The sequence below is a fragment of the Hemiscyllium ocellatum genome, chromosome 46, assembly GCF_020745735.1.
Source record: "Hemiscyllium ocellatum isolate sHemOce1 chromosome 46, sHemOce1.pat.X.cur, whole genome shotgun sequence".
NCBI lineage: Eukaryota > Metazoa > Chordata > Chondrichthyes > Orectolobiformes > Hemiscylliidae > Hemiscyllium > Hemiscyllium ocellatum.
In genome coordinates this window covers 24,838,519-24,855,984 of record NC_083446.1, presented here as the reverse complement: position 1 = coordinate 24,855,984, position 17,466 = coordinate 24,838,519, and positions in this window count along the sequence as shown.

Genomic DNA, 17,466 nt, shown 5'->3' with positions numbered 1-17,466 from the left:
AAGACCTGGCAGGTCATGCAAAAATTGTACAAGATTTTGGTTCAACCGCATTTAGAATGCTGTGTACATTTCTTTCTGACAAATTACCAAAACGATGTGGACGTTTAGGAGAGAGTGCAGAGAAGGTTTATGAGGATGTTGCCTGTTATGGAAGATGTTGACTCTGAGGAGAGGTTGAGTAGGTTACGTTTGTTTTCATTTTTAAAAAAACGAGATGGACCACATGGACCACAGATTATTGGAACATCAGGCTCTGGAGAAGGACACACGGCAGCACTGATGGAAAGAAAATTTATTGGAAAATACCTCTTTCTGAAGATTCTACATCATTTATTTCATTTGTTCATTGTGCTCTGTCTTGTCTATTGTTGTGTAGTTCTGCAATTCGCATGATAGCACAGATATGATAGTACAAGAAATGAAACAGGAGATATTTCCCAAGATATTGTCTGGGTAGAAGAGTTTCAGTTATGAAGAGAAGTTAGATAGACTGGAGGCGTTTTTATTAGAGCAGAAGAGATTGAGAGGAAACATGACTGAGATGTATAGAATAGTCAGGAATATGGATGGCGTGGACTGAAATAAACTCTTTGATGGTGAGATCAATCATGGCGGGAGGCGTAGGATGGCATTGACTTAAGGACAGAAGGGGAAAGATTTGAGTGAATGTGCAAACAAATGCTTTGAAACAGCGGTTGGTTGAAATCTGGACGTCAGTGCATGCAAAGGTTGCAGAGGCAGAAATCCTCATAACATTCAGAAGTTTTCAGATTTGAATTTGTGAAGCCAAGACATACAAGGCTGCAGGTCACGTAATTTAAATAAAGAGTTCAGATGTCTAAGAGAATGTTAATTTCCAGTATTAACAAATAGTCTTTTTTTTTGTATAGAATTCCTGGGTAGTACCACCGCCTGTCACTGCGTGAGGTCGGGTTCTATTCGCTTCCAGGACGGGCGCTTGCATATTGGGAGGGCTCAGTGGGTAGAACTGCGCCAGTCAGCGTCAGAAACCCGCTTTCGATTCAAGTCTTGTGTGATTGACTGTGTGGAATTTTCACACTCCTGCTCTATCTCTCTCTCTCTCTCCTGCGTGAGTTTCCTCTGCCTGTTCCAATTCCTTCCCACAATGCAAAGGTGTCCAATACCGGTAAATGGCAAACAAAATCTGAATGGAGTGTAAGTGATGTTAGTCATATACACAAATCAGAATTGCAGCTTGGTGAAAACAGCATTTTGGTTCAACAAACTTCTTTTTAGGGAATTGTTTTGAAATCGCAATGTTAACTCTGATTTCTCTCCACTGATGCTGCCTGACTCGCTGAGCTTTTGGACTAATTCATATTTTTGTAGGTGGATGACAAGTGCGGGTTTAGAAAGATAGGGTGGGGGAGTGTGAATATTTTCCACGGCACAGTGTAGATTCAACTGGCCACATGGTTTCTGTCTGTATAGTATCGAATTCCATTAACTAAGAATCTGTACGTTTTTTGCCCCTTTTTAAGTCTTTGGTTTTCACATCTCTCCTGTCATGTGAATTGCAGAACAGGACAATCGACGTTTCGGGCATAAGCCACCACCAAACCGTTCCCACCTGAGCGCCTCATATTCTGCCTTGGGACGCTACAACCATATGGAATAAATGTGGATTTCAGCGGCTTCCTCATTTCCCCTCCCCCCACATTACCATAAGACCATAAGACATCCGAGTGGAGTGGGAGTAAGGCCATTCGGCCCATCGACTCCACTCCATCATTCAATCATGGCTGAAGGGCATTTCAACTCCACTTACCCGCATTCTATAAGACCATAAGACATACCCCCCATTATCACAGTCTGAACCATCAAACTTAGCACCACTTTCTGGACCCATTCATCTCTCCCCCTCTGTCTTCCCACCTTCTCCCCACCTCCATTCACCACTCGCTTTCCCAGCTACCTTGCACCCAAGCCCAACCCACTCCCATTTACCTCTCAGTCCCCATCCACAAGACTCAATCCTGATGAAAGACTTATGCCAGAAATATCGATTCACCCGCTCCTTGGATGCTGCCTGACCGGCTGCACTTTTCCAGCAGACACAATCGCCATGGCGAAGACAGACGAGCTCATCTCAGGCTCTTTATCTGAGAGCAGAGAAGTCTGAGTGAGGAAGTGATTAAGGTGCACTTTAATGGGATGGGTATGTGTCACAAGAATAAACTTCGAACCGGAAGATTTAACAATCAGGGATCTCCGTTAAACGCAAGGGAGATGATGTTCGTAGGATTTACAGGAAGAACGTTTTCACTCTGAGAGTGTTGTTTATTTGGAATTCACAGTTTGAACGTGTGGTAAAGCAATGAGTCATGAAACCGTTTCAGGAGTATTTAGCCGAATACTTGAGAAGCTAAAGCACACGTGGAAAACGACAAGCTTCTGGAGAGTGGGTGAAGATAGACAGATGTCTGATGAAATATCCGAGCACTGTACAGAAAATACATAGCATGAAAGCATGGGAAGGGTAAAGTCATGGCACCTACTGGCAATCGGCTATAATGGGTCTGCAGAATGCTACACTCATCAAAGTTGACTGGGACAGTATGTGGGCCAATGTGGCAGGATGGGGTAAGAATAGTGGAATGCTCCTACATCAATTAACAGAGTCAGACTGGGCTGAAAGGTTACTAAAATAGGCTGAGATAATAACAATAATAAAGTCAGACTCGCCTACTAAAGATAGGCGGGTTGGGACAAGTCATGACAATAGATACGAAGGTCATGACTTCAAATAATTAATTGATAGTAGAGTCAGCCTGATTGAGACGCTTGTAGCAGGATATGACATTATATATCTAATCAGTGGTTAGTAAAGTCAGCTTGGGACAGGAAAACATTGTGATTGATGGGCTAGCTGAATATCTAATCATGGCAGGTTAGTCTGGGATGGAGGTTCATTGTAAGACAGATGGCAGTAGAATACCTAAGAGCAACAGTATAATAATATTAAGTAGAATTAGGAAAAAAAACATAGTGACAGAAGTAGAACAACAATGGGAACTAACACCATTGGTTTATTGTGTAGCTGGAGTGAGGTAATTCTGATGATTAAAGAAAAGCTTTAAACAAAAATGAGATAAATTCAGATAAATGCGAGGTTCTGCAGTTTGATAAAGCAAATCTTAGCAGAACTTATACACTTAATAGTAAGGTGCTAGGGAGTGTTAATGAACAAAGAGACCTTGGGGTGCAGCTTCATAGCTCCTTGAAAATGGAGTCGCAGGTAGATAGGATAGTGAAAAAGGTATTGGCATGCTTTCCTTTATTGGTCAGAGTATTGAGTACAGGAGTTGGGAGATCATATTGCGACTATACAGGACGATGGTTAGGCCACTGTTGGAATATTGCGTGCAATTCTGGTCTCCTTCCTCTTGGAAAGATGTTATGAAACTTGACAGGGTTCAGAAAAGATGTACAAGAATGTTGCCAGGGTTGGAGGATTTGAGCTACATGGAGAAGCTGAACAGGCTGGGGTTGTTTTCCCTGGAGCGTCGAAGGCTGAGGGGTGCATTATGGAGGTTTACAAAATTATGAGAAGCAGGAATAGGGTAAATAGACAAAGTCTTTTCCATGGGGTCGCGGAGTCCAGAACTAGAGAACGTCGATTTAGGGTGAGAGGGGACAGATATAAAAGAGACATAAGGGGCAACTTTTTCATTCAGAGGGTCGTACGTGTATGGAATGAGCTGCCAGAGGATGTGGTGGAGACTGGTACAATTGCAAAATTTAAGGGACGTTTGGATGGCTATATGAATAGGAAGGGCATGGAGGGATACGGTCCGGGTGCTGGCAGGTGGGACTAGATTGGGTTGACAGAAGGGTCTGTTTCCATGCTGAATATCTCAATGACTCTATGCCATGGACACTGAGGTTCGGGGACATTCAATAATTTGCTTTCTGAATGTCACGGTCTTTGTGTCTTTGTTTGTAAATAAAACACCTACTTCTTAAAGCACTCTCCGCATCTCCTGATGTTTATCAACATTTTCTCCACGACAACCGCAACTTTGGGTGCAGTAAAATTATGGCGAGCGCAGCTCTGTGGCGCAGTGAAAAGCGTGTTAGATTTCTACAACTTTGGGAACTTTGCTGTTCAATATTTGTGGGTTTGAACCGCACCAGAATTGGAGTTAAGTTCAGTTTTCTGCTGAATCATTGATTGTTGAGCTGATTCATTGCCAATTCCTGTCAGCTGGAGTTCTCATTCCTGCTACTGACCAGAGGAAATTCCTTACATTCTTGGTTGTAAGTTTTTACGAATCATATCGCTTGAAATATGATCAGATCAGAATCAGATGCTCACCCTCAAAACCTGAAAATTTCGTTCAGAAACCCACTGTCGCTAAACACATTTCCCTCCCAAAGTTGCACAGCAATTTTCAATTGCTTAAATATCTTTATCCTGTTGGGTGACAGGCTGTTGTGGATGAGATTGTGAAAGATATTGACTTGTTTGGTCAGCCATGATGATATCAAACGGCGGGTAGGACAAGTTTTTGGAATAGCCTCCTCCTGTTCCTCTCTTTCTGTGCTGTTTCTTAGAGAGGGTTTTCAACAATAATTTGATGAGAGCAATGCGAATCTACACTATGGAATATCAAAGTCCTCCCCTTTACACCACTGCTCTAACTGCCAGAATAGATAGCTCCTATTACAGCTTTAGATTAGATCGTGAAGGATTCTCTCAGTCGCTCTGTCAGACTGCATGCTCATTCACACAGGTTTCCAACTGGATACATGGAGCAAGAAAACGTGTGGATATTGGGATTCAGGGGCAGATTTCCACTCTGCTTGGCTGCAGTTCAGGTCACAGGAATTTCTGATATGCTGAGTCTTTCTGTACATTCTTCCTACTTTACAATTTAAACTATAATAAACTTTATTCTTGCATAACATTCTTACATCTTCAATACTCATGGAAACTGTGCAACGTGTTCTTGGATGTAGGAATGGCGAAGATTATTGATGAATGCAAAAAAAAAGTTTCATGGTACCCGTATGAACTTTCAGAAGGAAATTGGTGAAATTTCATGTATTCGAATTCTGTGACGATTGAAGCAGATCGAAGGAAATGCCCTCCAACAGCGGCAATGTATCATTGTCTGTAAAAAACGTAGGAAGCAACAGAAATCCATTTTTCAATGTAGTATATTTTTCACGTTTTTTGTGTTCCTTTTGTATCCTTTTCATGAACCTGATGCTTCAGTAATCACAGTTTCATGTCACCTTGTCGGCATTAGCTTTAATTACAGAACCAGACGGTTCAGGGAAATGAAGCAGGGTGAGTGACTGAGGTATCAGGGTGGCAGCACATCACCACCGAGGATCCCACAGCGTTGTGCTTCAGTGGTTGGCATTGCTGTCTCAACAGGGTCCGAAGTTCGATTCCAGCCTTGGTCGACTATCTGTGTGGAGTTTGAATATTCTCACTGTGACTGTGTGGGTTTCCTCCGGGTGTTTCGATTTCCTCCCACAGTCCAAAGTTTGTGCAGGTCAGGTGAGTTGGTCATTCGAAGTTGCCCATAGTACATTTGTCCGAGGGGAAATTGTTCTGATTGGGTTATTCTTCGGCGGGTTGGTGTGGATTTGTTGTTCTGAAGGGCATGTTTCCCTACTGTAGGGAATCTAATCATCACAGCAGAAGTAGAGCAGTTGAGTTAAAATTCCCAAGGTAAGTGTAGGTCACGTGGTGGAATCGCTGTCTGCAACTCCAGTCGTGGAATTGGTCAGCGTCTAGTACTTAAAGGTGTGTAAAATGCCAAGGTTGCAAGTTCAATGCTGTTACTGACATTGACCAGGGATTATTAAGGAATTAGACTGAAATGCATTTGAAAATAATATTGAGTAAAGTAGCATTCATTTGAAAACTAAACTTTCTGACGTGGGGAAATGTTTTGTCTTCACGAAACATACCAATTATTAAACGGAACTCTGCAAATAATCCCCAGGAGAATATCCATCTCTGAATAGAGAAACAGAGGTTAAGTTTCAGCTTGATGACCTTCCTCAAATCGCTGACCCAGCACTGGATTACATCCTAGGAAAGTCTGTTTAACTCGTTTCATTTCATTCCATTTTCTGCCATCTGCACAGCTCAATAAACCAATCGAAAGTATTAGGTGCATCTCTTTGTGGAGTGTGAATGTTGTCATTAAACCTGGTAAAGGATCTGGGCAAGTCGTTTTGCAGTTGGGAGGAACAGGGGGTCAAATTGGATTGAGGTTGAGTCTTGTTACAGGATTTTTCAAGCGGAGATCAAAGAGTATTAAATGGACTCACTCTCCTTTCGGTTGTTTGTGACCACATGCTCAAGGAAAGAGATGGCGATGATAATGATGTTTGACGGCGACTGGCCAAACCTTGTTCACTAGAGACACTACAGTACTACAGATCAGGTGAGCTGGGGAGGTGATGATCTTTGTGGAAACCTGAGACAGTGAGAAAATTAATCCCACGCTGTTGGTCTCACTTTTCTCATAAAACAGTTAGTCAGCGAACTGAGCTAACAGTCTTCCATTCAATGCAGAGCCAAACCAAACAGCTCAGTGCATTTACATTATGTAATATTTCATGTAGAAGGAGCTGATGCACATTCCAACTCCACCAACACTTCTTATAATTAACAGTTTCAGTTGCAGGTGTTACGCAATTTCTTTCCTATGAATGTTAACCAAGTCGAGAGTGTTCCCCTTTTGCGTCCCCATCCAGGCAGGCAGGATCATTGTCGCTGTTAAATTCACTCCTTGTGGGCCTGCACACGCTTTTCAAATATTCTGGAATCAGCTGCTAAAATGTTTTTATTTCTGAAAATTCATCTCCGAATTCAATAACTCTCAGAATAAAAAATGCCTACTCCAAACTTCTTTCTCGTGCCCTGTTGGGTTTGAAGCTCTATCCTCTCGTTTCCACTCGCCTAAACGAAGGAATTTCACTCTTAATAATTTCACATCAGCTGGATAACCTCTCTTCGGACACAAATAAGTATTTCCTGAGTTCTCACGCATTATTCTTTATCTATCCCACCATCACATTAAACCTCGTCTTTTCTTTTCTAATAGCTTTATCTCTCTGTACACCACATTTTTATCACTTCTATCGAGATGGTACTAAGTGAACTCTGACGGTGTCATTCCTAACACCTTTATATTCCAGTAAATGCTGCTCTTGTCCGTCATCATGTTTTTATATCGCAGTAAATTTCAACATGAGAAAGGATGCTTGGTCCAGAAGGTGGCTCCAATTTGGAGGATTGGGACTTGGTGGAAGGGAAATGAGGAAACAGTTCAACTCCACACTGATTCTGTGAGGTGACAGATTTCCAAGACTGAATATATGGCGTTCCTCCTCCTGGCATTGTGTCGTTATGGTTTGACAGTGATAGAGACACAGGACCTGTACGTCTTTGACGGAGTGGGAGGGGGAGTTGAATTGTTCAGTCACGGGAGGGTGAAGTTGTTGGGTGCGGGTGTCCCAGAGATGTTCTCTGAAATGATCTGCAAGAAGGTGTTCTGTCTCGCTGATATAGAAGAGACAACACTGGTGCAACGGATGCAGTAGATGACATTGGAAACGATACAAGTGAATTTCTAACGGATATGGAAGTATCCCTTCGGGCCTTAGACGGAGATAAGTGGAGTGGTGTGGGCGTTGGTTTTAGCCTACCTGCGGTAGCAGTGAAAGATGCCAGTAGTTGGGTGTGGGCTTATTGGGACTGTAGATCTGACGAGGGGTTCGTGGAGGGAATGGTCTTTTTCGGAAAGCTGATAGGGGTGGGGATGCAAATATTTATCTGATGGTGGGATCTGTTTGGAGATGGCAAAAATGGTGGAGTATGATATGCTTTATGGGGAGGTTGTTGAGATGAAAGTTGAGGACCATGCGGTTCTGTCCTTGCTGCGGGACTGGTGGGGTTGAAGGGCAGTGGTGTGTGAAGTGAAGGAGATGCACTGGAGGGCATCGTCAACCACGTGGGAAGGGAATTTGCGATTATGGAAGAAGGAGATCAAATGGGACTTTTAGAGGTGGAATTAGCCATCCTGGGAAATGATATGGTGGAGGCAGAGGAATTGGGAATAAGGGATGGCGTTTTTACACGCGGTGGGGTGGGAGGTGTAGTATTGGTAGCTGTAGGATTCGGTGGGCAGGCAGCATATTTCTGTAATTAGTCATTTGCTGGACGCGGTGACGGACAAGTCTGGGCAGGTTAGCGAAGTTGCCAAGATGATCGAGGTGAATTTGAGATTGGGTGAAAGGTGCTGGTAACCTTGGTGAACTATTCAACCTTCCGTGGAAGCACGAATTGGCGCCAATGCATTCATCAATGTAGCATCGGAACAAGTGGAGAGAGGTGGCAGTTAACTTCGAAAACTGGACAATTCCACACATCTGACAAACAGACAGGCCTAGCTAGGTCAGATGCAGATGCCCATGGCTACCCCTTTGGTTTGGAGAAAGTGGGAGGATTGGAAGGAGAAGTTGCTGAGGTTGAGGACCAGTTCAGCCTTGTTCATGAGGGTGTCGTTGGAAGGGTTGTGGTTGGGATGGGGTGAGCTGAAGAAACAGAGGGCTTGGGGACTTTCGTCATGGCAGATGGATGTGTACAGTGACTGGACGTCCAAGGTGAAGATGACGCATTGTGGGCCAGGGAAACAAAAGCCTTGGAGGAGATGAAGTGCATTGCTGGTGTCACAAACGCAGTTGTGAATTTCCTGGACTGGGGAGAAAGGAAGGTGTTGAGATAGGAAGAAATGAATCTGATCAGATAGGCGCAGTCTAAGACAACAGGTCTTAGGAAGGAGGTAGAATCGGGCAGTGGTGGGGGGCGTTCATGGACACTGAGGTTGGAGGCTGTGGATGGGAGATTCCCCAGAGGTGATGAAATTGTCATGGTCTGGGAGATGATGGGAGATGAGGCTGTGATCGGGGACAGGAGGGAGAGGTGTCAGCGAGTTGGCGCCTGGGTTCAGCTGTGTGACTCGGAATGCCTTACATTCCTCATTCCTGATGAACGGCTTATGCCTGAAACGTCGAATCTCCTACGCCGTGGATGCTGCCTGAACTGCTGTGCTTTTCCAACAGCACAGTGTCGACTCATTCATTCTTCCGGTTTCATTTCACGCTACCAGGTCCGTGCTGTCTGTTTGCCTCTAGAAAGCACTGTTCTCATAACCTTGCGTAACATCTGCCAATCTCACAGAAAAAGCGAAATTGCTGTAAAACCTCAGCAGAGCTGGCAGCATCTGCGCAGATGAATCACGCATATTTCAGATCAACTGGGTCCGTCCCTCCATAGATGCTGCCAGAAATTCTGAACTTTTCCAGCAACCTCTATATGTGTTTGATTTTCAATATCGGCAGTCTTTTCGTTTTTTTTTCTTAATTTCTAACTATATGGTTTGGCTAAAGATTATGTTGAACGTTTTGAATATGACTGCGATGGAACGGCCAGTTTCCACCAGCCCGCTACTGCTGCTTGGTTCACGCGACCAATGCCTTTCCACTTGATCACTGCGCCTTCCAGCTGAGCTGTATATAAATTAACAAAATTATGGCATTCTCTCGGATTGGTAATCAGGAGCGAGAATGTTTGAATTGTCGAAAACGTAAGAAAAATGGGAAAATACAGGATATTAAATCAAGAACCAAAAGATAAAGAGAGAACAGTGAATGATAGTATTCTGGCAAAATTTAATTGTCATAGAACATAGAACAACACAGCACAGAACAGGCCCTTCGGCCCACGATGTTGTGCCGAACATCTATCCTAGATTAAGCACCCATCCATGTACCTATCCAATTGCTGCTTAAAGGTCGCCAATGATTCTGACTCTACAACTCCCACGGGCAGCGCATTCCATGCCCCCACCACTCTCTGTGTAAAGAACCCACCCCTGACATCTCCCCTATACCTTCCACCCTTCACCTTAAATTTATGTCCCCTTGTAATACTCTGTTGTACCCGGGGAAAACTGTCTACTCTATCTATTCCTCTGATCATCTTATAAACCTCTATCAAGTCACCCCTCATCCTTTGCTGTTCCAAAGAGAAAAGGCCGAGAACTCTCAATCTATAATCGTACGACCTATTCTCCATTCCAGGCAACATCCTGGTAAATCTTCTCTGCACCCTCTACAAAGCTTCCACATCTTTCCTAACGTGAGGCGACCAGAACTGCACACAGTACTCCAAATGTGGCCTAAACAAAGTCCTGTACAGCTGCAACATCACTTCACGACTTTTGAATTCAATCCCTCTGCTAATGAACGCTAATACACCATAGGCCTTCTTACAAGCTCTATCCATCTGAGTGCCAACTTTCAAAGATCTATGTACATAGACCCCAAGATCCCTCTGTTCCTCCACCTGACTAAGAACCCTACCGTTAACCCTGTATTCCGCATTCTTATTTGTTCTTCCAAAATGGACAACCTCACACTTGGCAGGGTTGAACTCCATCTGCCACTCCTCAGCCCAGCTCTGCATCATATCTAAGTCTCTTTGCAAACGACAACAGACCTCCTCACTGTCCATAACTCCACCAATCTTCGTATCATTGCTCAAGATTCAGAAAATGTCATCATTCACAAACATACCAGAATGTGGAATGTAATTTTTATGACAACCAATGCAAGCAGATTGCAAAATCTTAGTCTGAAAGTCTTGCTGCAACGGTTTTAGTTTTTATGAATGCATGCATGGGTTTCAGTGCTGTAATGGTCTCCTAAACTGTAGAAGGAAATCCTTGCCTTCGTGGATGCGTGGTGAATGTTCACTGATTCATCCCAGTAATGGCAGGACTGTCCTCTGGAAGCATATGAGCACAATTATTCAATGCTACGCGGAGTTTCAAATAAGAGGTGAAGGGAATGTGTGCATTCACAAATGAATCATTCAGTAGAACTCAATACAGGGACACATGAAGTGATGAACAAAGTGGGCAAGAACACGGAAATATGATACACAATAGCTATGACAATTTCTATGTGGGAAGTGTAAACTTCAGATCCATGGTGGCCTTTGGTAATGATATTCACTGTCCAGAAAAAGTCTGCACTGGACTGACTAGAGCCCTACTGTGAAGTATTTGAACTTCAGTTACCCTTAGCAATAGCTGAAACTCACTCAGGTCATGGAGATTTAGAGAAATCATACTTAAAAAGCAAAGAATTTATCGTGTAACTGTGAAATTTTAGGTCAACCTCAGTGAGAGCATTGCGTGTAATCCTTGGCCTCATTCTCCACCAAAGACGTGTGAAGAGGTTAGAAAGGGCACAGACGCTATTTACTGGATAGCAAGATATTAGGATTCCCAGGGATGGGGTTTACTGAGACATAAAAACTTCAGAAAGGATAGAAATGGTTTCAGTGGCATGATAGACAGAATGAAGACGTTTATTCACGAGATGTGGAAAGGCTGGACCAGAAACACTCAAGTTTAAAAGTAAACATAAGTGTTTTTCACATAATGTGATGTTTGAAGTGACTAAATCAGGTAAATTCCCTCTTTCGAGTGAATCAACAACTTTAGCTGGAGCTTCAAAACTATTAGTGAATGATTAAGAAAAGTTTGGATGGGAGTTTCTTCCACTCAATAAAGTTACTGAAATCCTGAATGACTTTCTGGAATTAAAACGTAGATTTCTGATTTCATGTTGTTTTAAAAGACACACGAACAAAATACAAGGAGGGAATTTACTATTGAAAGATAGGAAAAGCGTGGGTGTGGATTAATTTCGTATTTGGTTGTTTTCAGACACAAAGGCATTTCATGAACACGTACAGCTGAACAAGATTGAGTATAAAAAGTTCATTGAGTTGAAAGGTGTAGCGTATTATGGGCTGATGTCCTAACATAACTGCAGACAGAAGTTACATCCTAATGAGTAGCAATTGAGTCGTCACTTGAAGACGGAACACGTGCGTTCAAGATTTGACCATATTCATATGATTGTGTAAAAACTGGGTAAAAACAATGACTGCGGATGATCGAAACCAGATTCTGGATTAGTGGTGCTGGAAGAGCACAGCAGTTCAGGCAACATCCAACGAGCAGCGAAATCGACGTTTCGGGCAAAAGCCCTTCATCAGGAACGATGTTAGATGTATTTCATGCTTCCTTAGCTCCATCAAAAAGTCTTTTTTGTATTTTTAACCCCCTGTACTTTTCTTCAGCACATCATTTCAGCTGAAAGATGCTCAGACTAAAACTGAATACAATATTCAGATGGTCCTATGCGAACAATCTTTATTTTATTATTGCAATGACCATTGCGAGTTCGCAACAAACTGCATGACATGAAACTAGCTCAATATCTATTTTCCGGAATTTAACGCAGTGTACATGGGAGACGTCATCCATTTGATAAAAAAAACCTTCATCTCTCGCTCCACGCATGTCTTTTCACGTTTTAAATTCATGCAGTATGTTTGTTGATCATGGAGGCATTATCCAGAAAAGGTTGTTTCTCAATCCACACAAACTGGTACTTTACCGTAAATTTGACTTTGCTCAATATCACCTTCCATCCGTACCCCTCAGCACGACGACAAATTGAAGCTGCTCCATGTGAGGTCAAACTTAAAACGTCAGCAGAGCACAGCCCACGATACTGACACAGAGATACCATGCACTGGTCACCTGCAGCACTGGAGCGACACATTAACACTTACCTCCACATTCCTGGTTGTAACTTACCAGTTGGGAAACCGAGTTTCACTGATTCATAGAACATAGAACATAGAAGAATACAGCGAAGTACAAGCCCTTCGGCCCTCGATGTTGTGCCGACCGAAGCCTACCTAACCTACACTAGCCCAATAACCTCCATATGCTTATCCAATGCCCGCTTGAATGACCAGAAAGAGGGAGAGTCCACCACTGCTACTGGCAGGGCATTACATGAATTCACAACCCGCTGAGTAAAGAATCTACCCCTAACATCTGTCCTATACCTACCACCCCTTAATTTAAAGCTGTGTCCCCTAGTAACAGCTGACTCCATTAGCGGAAAAAAGTTCTCACTGTCAACCCTATCTAAACCCCTAATCATCTTGTACACCTCTATCAAATCTCCCCTAAACCTTCTTTTCTCCAATGAGAACAGCCCCAAGTGCCTCAGCCTTTCCTCATACGATCAACATCCTGGTAAACCTCCTCTGCATTCGTTCCAATGCCTCCACATCCTTCCTATAGTATGGCGACCAAAACTGCACACAATACTCCACATGAGGCCGCACCAGAGTCTTATACAACTGCAACATGACCTCAGGATTCCGGAACTCAATTCCTCTACCAATAAAGCCCAGTATACCATATGCCTTCTTCACAGCACTATTTACCTGGGTGGCAACTTTCAGAGATCTGTGCACATGGACACCAAGATCCTTCTGCTCATCCACACTACCAAGTAACCTACCATTAGCCCAGTAATCCATCTTCTTGTTACTCCTGCCAAAGTGAATGATTTCACACTTAGCTACATTGAACTCCATTTGCCACCTTTCTGCCCAGCTCTGCAAATTATCTATATCCCGCTGTAACCTGCCACATCCTTCTTCTCTGTCCACAACTCCACCGACTTTCGTGTCCTCCGCAAACTTGCTCACCCAGCCTACAAGCCCCTCCTCTAGGTCATTTATAAAATTGACAAACAGCAATGGTCCCAAAACAGATCCTTGTAGAACACCGCTGGTAACTGCACTCCAAGATGAACCTATACCATCAACTATTACCCTATGTCTCCTTCCAGCCAGCCAATTCCTACTCCAAACCTCTAATGCACCCTCAGTGCCATACCTCCGTAGTTATTGCATTAGCCTGCTATGGGGAACCTTATCGAACGCCTTGCTAAAATCCATATACACCACATCTACTGCTTTACCCTCGTCCACTTCCTTGGTCACCTTCTCAAAGAACTCAATAAGGTTTGTGAGGCACGACCTGCCCTTCACAAAACCATGCTGACTATCCTTGATCACATTATTCCTATGCAGATGTTCATAAATCTCTCTAAGACTTTGCCCACAACAGAAGTGAGACTCACTGGCCTATAGTTACTCGGGCTATCCCTACTCCCCTTCTTGAACAAGGGGACCACATTCGCTATCCTCCAGTCTTCTGGCACTATTCCCGTAGACAACGACGATATAAAAATCAAGGCCAATGGTTCCGCTATCTCCTCCCTAGTTTCCCAGAGTATCCTAGGATAAATGCCATCAGGCCCAGGGGACTTATCTATTTTCATCCTCTCCAGTATTCCCCAGACCTCTTCCTTACATACCTCAAGGCCATCCATTCTAATCACTTGTGACTCAATATTCACATCAGCAACAGTGTCCTGTTCCTGAGTGAATACTGACGAAAAGTATTGATTTAGTGTCTCTCCAATCTCCTCCGCCTCCACGCACAACTTCCCACTACTATCCTTGACTGGACCGATAACTACCCTAGTCATCCTTTTATTCCTGACATACCTGTAGAAAGCCTTTGGGTTTTCCCTAATCGTATCAACAAAGGACATTTCATGGCCCCTTCTCGCTGCTCTTAGCTCTCTCTTTAGATCCTTCCTGGCTACCTTATAACTCTTAATCGCCCCAACTGAACCTTCACGCCTCATCTTTACATAGGCCGCCCTCTTCCCTTTCACAAGGGATTCCAATTCCTTATTAAACCACGGCTCCCTCACAAGACCCTTAACTCCCTGCCTGACTGGTACATACTTATCAAGAACACCCATTAGCTGTTCCTTGAACAATCTCCCCATATCATTTGCGTTCTTCCCTTGAAACCTATTTTTCCAATCAACGCATCCTAAGTAATGCCTCACCGCGTCATAATTTCCCTGCCCCCAGCTAAAACTCTTGGCCTGCAGTGCACACTTATCCCTCTCCATCACTAGAGTAAAAGTCAGCGAGTTGTGGTCACTGTCCCCGAAGTGCTCACCTACCTCCAAGTCTAACACCTGGCCTGGTTCATTACCTAGAACCAAATCCAGTATAGCCTCACCTCTTGTTGGCCTGTCTACATATTTTGTCAGGAAACCCTCCTGCACACATTGGACAAACACCGACTCATCTAACGAACTCGAGCTATAGCTTTCCCAGTCAATATCTGTGAAGTTAAAGTCCCCCATAACAACCACCCTGCTCCTTTCACTCTTCTCCTGAATCATCCTCGCAATACTTTCCTCTACTTCTCTGGGACTATTAGGAGGCCTGTAGAAAACTCCTAACAGGGTGACCTCACCTTTCCTATTTCTAACCTCAGCCCAAACTACCTCAGATGGCAAGTCTTCCTCCATCGTCCTTTCCACCGCTGTAATACTATCCTTGACAAGCAATGCCACATCTCCCCCTCTTTTACCCCCATCTCTGATCCTACTAAAATATTTAAACTCTGGAACCTGCAACAGCCATTCCTGTCCCTGTTCTACCCACGTCTCTGTAATGGCCACAACATCGAAGTCCCAGGTACCAACTCACGCTGCAAGTTCACCTACCTTATTTCTTATACATCTGACATCGAAGTATACACACTTCAAGCCACCTTCCTGTTTACAGGCACCCTCCTTCGAGATCGATGCCATGTTCCTAACCTCCCTAAACACAAGGTCCTGTACCCTAAAGCTACAGTCCAGGTCCCAAGCCCCCGCAGAGTTAGTTTTTAAACCTTCCCAAAGAGCACTAGCAAACCTCCCCCCAAGGATACTGGTGCCCCACAGGTTCAGGTGTAGACCATCCTGTTTATAGAGGTCCAACCTTCCCCAGAAAGAACCCCAGTTGTCCAGTAACCGGAATCCCTCCCTCCTGCACCATCTCAGTAGCCATGCATTTAACTGTTTTCTCGCCCTATTCCTCGACTGTCTATCACGTGGCACGGGTAACAAACCAGAGACAACAACTCTGTTCGTTCTAGCTCTGAGCTTCCAACCTAGCTCCCTGAAAGCCTGCCTAACACCCTCACCCCACTTCCTACCTATGTCGTTGGTGCCAACGTGGACCACGATCTGGGGCTTCCCCCCCCTCCCCCTTAAGGACACGGAAAATATGATCAGAGACATCACGTACCCTTGCACCTGGGAGGCAACATACCAATCGTGATTCTCTGTCGCCCCCGCAAAACCACCCATCTGCGCCCCTCACTATTGAGTCCCCAATAACTATCGCTCTACCTTTCTCCACCCTTCCCTTCTGAGCAACGGGGACAGGCTCCGTGCCAGAGGCCTGAACCTCGTTGCTTACCCCTGGTAGGTCATCCCCCCCACAAGTATCCAAAATGGTATACTTGTTCTTGATGGGAATGACTGCTGGGGGTCCCTGCACTGGCTGCATCCTCCCACTCCTCCTCACTGTCACCCATCTCGCTATAACGTTCGGAGTAACTACTTCCCTAAAGCTCTGATCTATGACCACCTCTGCCTCCCAAATGATCCGCAGTTCATCCAACTCCAGCTCCAGTTCCCTGACACGGTCTTGGAGAAGCTGGAGATGGGTGCACGTCTTGCAAGTGTAATCAGCAGGGATGCTAATGCCTTCCCTCACCTCATACATTTTGCAAGAGGAACATTGCACTGCCTTAGCTGCCATCCCTCTAAATGGTAAACTTTAAAAACTAGATCTGTGCGCTTATGTAAGAAAAAAACCCTTCCCAGGTAAGCTAACGCGACACCAGCTTCTGTTTCCGCTTGGCGCTTAAAAGAAAAACGCCTTGGCTGGTAACTGCGATTATACGATCATCTTCACCAATGGTTCTGACCCAGTGTGAGGAAAGTGGTGAGCTACTCATTGCAAAGATGGGTAGGTTGTTGAAATATACAATTTCAACATTTGCATTCACTGACCCATGAGCTTTTTATTTTGTTTTACATCTTTAGAAATCTTAAAATCTTTATCTTGAACGGACTCAATGACAGATCTCTCATTGTGTCTCTGACATCAAATTCCAAAGTGACAACCACCTCTGGATTCTTCCCCCGCAGTCCGCTGCTTGGGAAGTGTTCCTGTTGTGGGAAATGTACTTCGCCGTGTGTCAACTGCTGCTCCTAGCATTCGCTCTGGCACTGCACTAATTTTCCTTCTGACACTTGCTCACTGGGTTGCTGTGATCATGCAGTGACTTGGTGTCGCACGGCCCAGGAAAACGACGCAGATCAAGGCTTTTGCATTGTTGAATTCAGTTGTCAGTTTAGCCTTATTGAGGATTCTGAAATTGTCTGTCCTGTACAGAAGCGCGTGTCAAAAATATCTGAGCAGAAGAAAGGTGTTCCGAATAATGGCATTGTGCACTATGCACTCTCCTCCAATCCGGAAAACAATTCCTCACAGACAACTTTATACCTCCTGCTGTCACGGGCTCTTCATTCTGTTAACTTCAAATCTTCACAGAATTCAACAGACCCTGTTACATAGTCATTTCTTCATTTTTGTTCCGA